Source organism: Culex pipiens, chromosome 1 (assembly GCF_016801865.2).
Source record: "Culex pipiens pallens isolate TS chromosome 1, TS_CPP_V2, whole genome shotgun sequence".
In the NCBI taxonomy this organism is placed as follows: Eukaryota; Metazoa; Arthropoda; class Insecta; order Diptera; family Culicidae; genus Culex; species Culex pipiens.
Genome location: NC_068937.1, coordinates 53,055,138 through 53,063,612, shown reverse-complemented (window position 1 = coordinate 53,063,612; position 8,475 = coordinate 53,055,138). Strand labels below are relative to the sequence as shown.

At 37.6% G+C, this 8,475-nt stretch overlaps 1 protein-coding gene across 11 annotated transcripts in view; it reads left to right on the top strand.

Annotated features, from left to right (window-relative positions):
- Positions 1 to 2,053: 2,053 nt before the first annotated feature.
- Positions 2,054 to 8,475, top strand: part of LOC120412379 (blood vessel epicardial substance) — a 171,291-nt gene continuing 164,869 nt past the window's right edge. For 5 of the 11 annotated variants that reach the window (XM_039572860.2, XM_052706296.1, XM_039572808.2 and 2 more), the window contains exon 1: positions 2,055 to 2,551. The gene's annotated coding sequence lies outside the window, so the exon portion shown is untranslated. Of the gene's footprint in view, positions 2,552 to 2,613; positions 2,829 to 8,475 lie in introns of those variants that run through there. The other 6 variants (XM_052706299.1, XM_039572852.2, XM_052706298.1 and 3 more) reach the window with 3 other exon arrangements.

The following is an 8,475-nucleotide window of genomic DNA, read 5'->3' as shown; positions in this document are numbered from 1 at the left end:
CTTCGACCAAGCTGGAACGAAACCTTCAAGTTGCAAGTTTCCTTGCAATTCTTCAGTTGCGTTCGAAAGCTTGCCAAATCGGAGACGGAAGTCACTACAATTGGCGGAGCCTTTACTCGTTTCTCGACGGCAGAAGGCTCAGTACGAGGAGAAGGATCCTTGTCCACAGTTTCGGATAAAACACCGAAACCGTTTGCCAATGGAATTGGAGGATTGACCTCACTTTCAGAATCAGAATCAGACCTCAGAAGAGGCTGTTTTCTTTTTCTGTTTCCGTTAGCCGGTTTAGCGTTCAAACGCTTCACCGACGTAACGATCAAATCTTCAGAAGATTTGCGTTTACCTTTGTTTTGACGCATTTTGCAAGCAAAGTTCTCTTAAAAAGATGGCTTCGTTTGTAAAATACAACAAAATTTCAGGTGGGGTTAGTCTTGAAAAGACTGTTTAGAATTTTTGAAAGTAACTCAGGTAGTCTTTAAAAAGACTGTGAATTTTGTTTGAAATAACTCTGAGCTTAGGTAGTAAAAAATACCGCAGCTCTAGTGTCCGTTCACCTCGAAGGTTCGCAAGACACATAGATTGGTGAGGTCGATGCGAGATGGGTATGCTTTGCTCGTGGACTCGCTCTTAAGTATTAACTAATTTTTAAGTATTTTAACAAAAAACTATTTATTACCAAAGAGGTTCCCAACATTTTTTTTAATCCTCTGCTATATTATTGCGCCTCTGGCTAGAGAGCAATGGGTTTATTTTCATCACGTTAGGCAATCAGATTTTTCAGCATGACATTTTAAAACATTTTCGATGTTATCGAATTGTTGAGAACAGTTTGCAATTTTAAGAAATATTTATTTTAAGAAATCTAAAAAATGGGAAGTTATTAGACAATTAATAGCTTTTTAAATGAAATACTCTGAGTTTAGCAGTTTTAAATGTTCAAATTTGTATCCGGGCAGTATGTTGTTGCATATTCATGACAAATTGATGACAAAAATAATAGAGCTCCTAGATATTAAACATTCTGGATAGATTCCCTATGACATACAATACAATTTGCTCTGTTTATTTGTAAAGCCAAAGCCAGCGAACTAAGTTTAAGTGATAATTCAGTTATTGGAAAGAAAGATTCATATTCTGAATCTTAAACAAAACTAACACATCTAAAACAAAAATGTGTTTAAATGGAAGTCTGTATTATTATTGCAGCAAAAGTGATTTTCTTTTAGTTTCGCGATTATGAAAGTGAAATTCCATTTCCAGAGTTTTTTTTTTTAAAAGGACCAATAAACTATTGTCTTTCATATGTTTATAGGACCTTATAAAAAAAACTCTAGATTTATAATTTGAACGATTGTAAATTTATGTTTTCCAACTGCAGCTAAATTTACTCATGACTCGAAAAATAACAAAACCAATAAATTAATACATCTCTAGATTAAATTTTCAAAAGGTCCTATCTGCATAGAAAACCCAAGACTCATAGGTAATTTTGAAAATTTACTTTGGTTTTTACTATAGTTGTTCGTGGCAATAAATATTTTAAATTTAACGGAATTGCACATATTGTCTACGTCAATTTTTAAATTTTTCGTTATTGTGTGAAGTTTTAGATTGGTTTTCGATCACCAATTTAGAATATTAATTAAGTTAGTCTCATCAATCAGCCATTCTTGAGGAGAAGAATTGTGATGAAAAGTCGTGTTGCCGAAAACGGGATGGCTCTGTTAAAAAATAAAATTTCAGATAATTCCTCACAGTCAACCCTTTATATTTAATTTGAGATAATTTTAGATTTTGCTTTGGAAGATATTTTTCAATACAGTTAATCAAAACAAGCAACTTTTTGCAATGCATTCACATGTTACAAACAAAACTGCCAACGCTTCCCTAACAAAACAAAAAACCTTACACTCTACTTGTTTCTCTAGCTCTCTCTCTCTCTCTTCTCCTTATCTCCAAATCCGCTCCCGCTCTTTCGTCAGCGCTGCTGCCGTCGCGAATGCGAACGCGCGTTCACGTTTCGAAGCCGCGGACCAAAGTGTGCGTTGCCGTCGTTTATTCTGTGTGGAGACCTGCTCGCGCGCTGAAGGGTTTCCCCTCGCGAAGAAAAGATTCGCCGCGTGCGTTCGTTCGCGCTTGTGTGGCTGTCGGTGTGTGTGTGTTTACAAATATATTTTGCTGCTCCTGTTTTTTTTTTTCGCTGGCTGTCGGTGGGCTGGTTCTGGGCTCGAACTCGGGCCTTCTGGATAACTGAGAAGTTGCGTTTAGGGGGGCGGTTCGATTTCGCGAGTTTTTCACGCTAGTGAAAGATGATTATTCGCGAGTAATCAGCGAGTGCATCAGTGAAGATTATCCTGAATCGATGCCGAGCATCAAAGGTGCCTACGGAAAAGAAGGGGTGCGTTCTTGTGCTTTGTGTGTTGTAGTGGTTTATTGGTGATTTACTAGCCTACTGTGTATGTGCCAGCGCACGACAAGAGGAAGAGAGTGCAAAGAAGTGTGTGCGGCGAAGCCTGCTGAGCTCTTATCGGAGCTGTTTACTCCCAAGTGTGTAAGTGTCTCTTCCACTTCCTCTCGAGAGGTGATTGCATCGTCTTCTTGACAGTAGTCGTCGTGGTCGTCGCCGCACACTACGATCCGCTATTGTGTGCTGTGATAAGAAGTCACACCGAATTGGTGCAATTTCGCTGTGTTATCGTTTTTCGTTTTTTCGGTGTCTGCAAGTTGCACTTCTTCGTCAGTCGTGCTCGGTTTTGGAATTTCCGCGAGGTGTTTGCAGACAAAGCGCTTCTTCACGCGGTCTTCGTCGGTTCCCTCATTAAAAAACCGTGAGTCCCAATTAAACCCTCGTTCCTCCCAGCTCTACCCCTCAGTTCGATGATTCAATCGTCAGCGATTCATATTTTACTCTGTTTCCCGCACCACAATGCATCGGCGTCGTGGTGGTTTCGATGATTTCTCCCAATTTCCACAAACACTCGACGCTTTCGCCCAAGATCCGCCGTCCGTAATTCGAACACTTTGCGAAACAACAACAACAACAAACCATGACTTCAAGAGTTGCTCGATTGTGAGTTTGAGTGATGAAAAAATCGATTTTCGGGTTTCCGTTCGGCCCTTCCTCAATCTGTTCTAGATCTTCCCCGCGATTCTCTACTCTAGTAGGCTTTGTTCAGCGTTGTACCGTAAACTGGGGTCAATCGGGACACATGGGGCGAATTGGGACAGCAGTTTTAACCATGTTGGAGCACAATATTGTAATTTTTCTGGTTGGTTTCGGTAAGAACAGACTTAGACCAACAAAATGTGTACATCCATTTCCAAATTTAAAAGCTTTAAGTGGTCTAAAAACTGCTGTCCATATTCAGACTGTAGTCCCGATTCACCCCAGATTACGGTAACTGGTTTTGTGCCCCAGCTTAAGTGCGTTGTATGTAAATTTACGCGGAAGTAATTGTTCGTTTACATTACGCGCTGATTTGTTTTTGCGACCCTAGCTGTTCTACCTTGCCTGTGGAGCTAGATATTACACCGCTGAAACTGTATTTGGGGCGCAGCGATGTAGTCAGATGCGTGTGTTTTATGAGTGCAGTGCAGCAGGGAAGAAAGTGCACTGCCACCACCTTGTTCTAACAATAACTTGCTTGCAGTAAGAACCGCGGACTAGAAATCAGCGGGGAGGAACGTAAATTTAAGGTGCAGGGAACGGTTGTTGTTGTGGATAGCTGCAGTTGAAAAGTTTTTGCCTTCCTCACCCTACTGAGGAAAGGCTATAAAATCACTCGAAAACTGAACTTCTCAACCAGACCTCCTAGACCCACTTTCATGTATACCTATCGACTCAGAATCAAATTCTGAGCAAATGTCTGTGTGTGTGGTGGGATGTTGATCAAAAAATTGTCACTCGATTATCTTGACATTGGCTGAACCGATTTTGTCCGTTTTGGCGTCATTCGTTCCGTCTTAGGGTCCCATAAGTCGCTATTAAAAATTATGCGGTTTAGTTAAGTACTTCAAAAGTTATGCTAAAAAGACGATTTTAACAAAAGTTCGGAAGATTGTAAAAAGGGTTGGCATGTTATACATTTTTAGAAAGGTATTTAACTGTCTGGACCCGATGCCTGATTTTTCTGTTACATTCTTATTGGAATTCCATATAAACTGTAACGGGAATCGCAGGCACCGGGTCCTGACTATTAAAAGACCTTTCCAACGCGACCAATACATTGAAGATCTGACAACCCTATCAAGAGTCATTAGCAATTAAGTGTTATTTATGTACTTTTTGGAAGCCGGATCTCAGATATCATGATGAAAATGTTGTCCAAATATATCATGCGAGCTATCTTTGGATAGGTAATTGAAAAACCTTCCCAACGAACGTGTCTATTTTGGATAGCATTAACCTCTCAATGTGAGGAAGGCACCAACCACCTAAGGGTGGATTAAGTAACGTTTTTGGTAAATAAAATAAGATGATTTCGACCAGAACATAGAAAAAATATTCACTAGACATTTTTTTTTTAAATCAGAAGAATTCATTAAAATATTTACATAAAGTTACACATCAAACAGAGTGATGTCATCTGGGGCGAAACGAGACACATGGGGCGAATTTTGACAGCTGTTTTAGCCTTGTAGCTGCACAACATTTGAATAATTATTATTAGTTTCGAATAGAACAGATACAGAACAACAAAAACAGTGCATCGTTCTCCACATTTCAAGCTTTCAAGTGCTCTAGAAACTGCTGTCCCTATTCAGACTGTTGTCCCGATTCGTCCCGATTGACGGTAGTTGTTTTCTGTTCTTGCGAAATTATTTGGCTTCTCGAACCCAATATTAAAACAACACAATTGTTAAAACCTGTATTAATCCACCTTTAGGTATATGGAGCCAGTGGCACTCAAAAATGACAAATGAAGATCGTTTGTTATTCAAATATTGTTGTATTTCGTAATTTAAAAATTACTGTATTTCGAACCCGTTGTATCGTATCAAAAAGTGGTCAAACACAAACTTGTAGGAAATTAGACGGGCTTTCTGAAAAAAAATACTTTGAAAGAAAAATACACGCCACTAATACGTAACTTTTAAATTTTTAAGTTTAAAAGTTAAATTTTAAGATGATGTCACGATTTTTTTTCGTTCAATTTTTTTGAGGAAATAGTCTAAGATGTTACAAAAAGACTCACGAAAAATGCAGTGTAGTATGTCTCTCCTAGAAAAATACAAAAATCATTTACTAATACTGTTTTTTTTTTAATGTGGTCTAAACGTCAAAATTTTCAAAAACCTAAAAAAATGTTGAAAAAACAGGGGATTTTTGCCATTTTTTGGCCATTTCTTTATGACAGACTTGATTTTCCAGTCTCGTAATGTTTACCGGAAAGCACTTCCAACTTCCCATATGTTTGTTTATTACCACTTCAATACATTGAAAAAAATCTCCTATTTTCAATTATGAGCAATTTAATCTATATATATGAAAAATTTCGACGGTTTTGTTCGAACGCGAATCAGTTCAATACGGAGCGTCGGATCGAGGTGCTCTTTGTTGCGTCGGGTTCGTATAAATCCAAGGAAGGTTCTTACGCCAAAAAGTTACAACTTTGGCCACTCTGGAACCGATTCCGGAAAATCTGCAGATTGTATGGGAAAAGATACGTAAAATAAAATTTAGATCACAGGAGGCTGAAGAAGCAAAAAAGTTAAAAACGTCAACAACAAAAAAAGGGCAGAACGAAGTTTGTCGGGTAAGGCTTGTTAAGCATATATCTGTCAGCCCATACATCCAATTGTTTGCATGAAGGCGGCCGAAAAGTCAACACAAATTGAAAATGAAGTTTTGCTGTATTTATATGACAAATTGTACAAAGAAAAGATTTTTATTTGGCCGCTTTGGTTCTTTCAGCTTTGATTTTGGCGTGATTTTAAAAAAAACTAGAAATCTGATAAATTGGTTTGGAACCAGCGAGATCGTGAGTTGGAAAATGAGGGCTAATTAAATGACACTGAGAAAAAGGTCATTATTCACAAAATTTTTACTTTAAGAGGATCTTAGCAACCAGCAATCTGAGAGAAGAAAATGTTTTCAGCTTTTCCAAAATATTTTTTTCAGATGTTTTGTCACATGTGCTTTTTTTCATGAAGCAGGTGGAAATTGCGAAAAACCGAACATCAAAAAAAATCCTTCTCTAATTGCCTAAAACTTGAAAATGATTCATTTTATAAAAAAATGTTATGTGATGTGACTAATGATGCAAATGGCTTCTTTTTTTTACATGGGAAATGCATGGAAAAAGTTTCATTCAAGTAACATAAAAATACAAAATTAAAAAAAAACTTCGCGAAAAAATTGCGAAATTGTAGACAATTACTCATACAAACACATAACAAAATAAAAATAATCTCCAAAGATCTCCACCAATCGTAATCGCCACCGCCAATCTCGACCTTCTTTACGCAACAGCCGGTACCATGAATTACACGGGGCAAGTCCAAAACATATTCTCGGTGTAACGGGGTTGTAATTTTTCCCCCTTTTGTTTTGTGTTTTATAAAATTTATTGAATGCAAGTTGTGCGCCCCTCGTAAAAAAGGGTTTGCAACAAATATCAACATGTGAGGTTTGTGCCATTTGTGTGTGCACTTTGCACCATGGTGATGTAATAAGAGTGAGTTTCATTTTTTTTAATGATTTCAATATTAAGTTTCTTTAAAACTCTAACTTTCACTCTAAAATTAAGCTTCCCAAAACAAAAGCGTAGAAAACGCGAAATCAATCCATCCATGCCTCAATTGATGAGCTTGTATGTATGTGTGCTTGTATGTGTGAGGTTGTACTAAACAAACAAATAACGCAACGAAACGGAGCAAAGCCGAAATGATAAACGAAAATAAGAATAAACTATTCCAGAGAAATGTTTTCGCCGCCGCCGACAAGCTTCTTATTGGGAACAGATGCGACCCTATTTCGGGTCGGTTTTGTTTGTTTTTACTGGATTGATGCGATTGGATATGGATACTTTGGGATTGTGTGTGTATGTGAGCGTTTGTGTGAACGATGTACGATGAGAAATTGCATTGAATATTGTGTAATTTTACCGAGGATTATCGTAATTTTGTGTTGGTTTGATTTTTTATTCAGTAGTGGGACAAATTGTTCGAGCAAGCATAAACACTACCGTCATCAGGGGTGACATTGGGACTGGGGTTGAGATTGGGTCATACAAATTTCGGCATTTTTGTACGGCTCAATCTCAACCCTTAGACGCAGTGTCACCTCTGATGACGGTACAAATTACTCTAATTATCGTACTGTGTCGAGAGGTGTTAATTACAAAGTCAATTTAGATTATTTGATTTCATTCTCAAATCTGTACCGAAAAGTTATCTTTGAAGTTGATCTTAGTAGAGAGAAGATGTCCTTATTTTGGGCCTACTAAGAATAGGGCACTTTGGGTTGAAAAAACGGAATTTTTGTAAACAACTTTAAAAAACAAAAAGTAAGTTATCTCTTCCAAAAATTCTTTACAGTGTAAATTTCCCAAACATTATCCCAAAAATAACCCTCAAAACTCATAAATAGCAACTTATACTTAAAGCCAACAAAACCGCCAGCGGCAAAAAGGTGAAGGAAAGTTTTCCAATCAACATCAACCTTTAGCGCTCCCTTGAGAGAGAGAATGAACCTTGTGAATGTCAAGATTGTGTCATGACATTTTGAATCCCCTCCCCCCCCCTTAAACTTGTTTTCTCATTTTCGGTGTCAATGTGCAAAACATGACCGAAAAACTACCCATCGTTGTGTACCATCTCATGCATGGATGTCACACCTCATATTTGGGCGCAACTTTGGCTTTGACTTGCTGGTTTTTCTTGAAAACAAGTGTTTTTGTCTTTTGGTTGTGGAAAGTTTGCTTTGAATTGGTGGGGTGATTTGTCATTTTATGAACTTTATTGATTGCAAAGAACAAATTCTGGGGTTTTTGTTTGATTTTTAGTTTTATGTTTTTAATATATAAATAATAAATACTGCAACGTTTAAGATTATTTTAATAATTGGCAATTCACCCCTGATTTCAACAACCTGAGTTGAGATTGTCATAAGCAATTAGATTTTCACCGAACACGTGATGGTGAGTACACGTTTTTGTGTTATAAGTTCATCAAACTAAACGAAGAAAACTTTTGGAGTTGTATATTTTTATTTTATTTTATTTTTTTTGTAAAAGTAGCCTCATGAAATGTTGTAACTGAGTCATACTCATCTTCCGGCTAAACCTCCCGAAACCCCAACATAAAACCGAAAACACAATTAAAAATTAAAAGTACCCCTGCTCTGAGCGTTTACTTTCGTGGCGATCTTTTTTTACTTCGCCATGGGTTGGCACTGATAATTGCCAACTTTTTGGACGACGGCCCAATTTGCGAAAGTTTTCAGCCACCGCAAGTCAATATTGGGAATGGAAA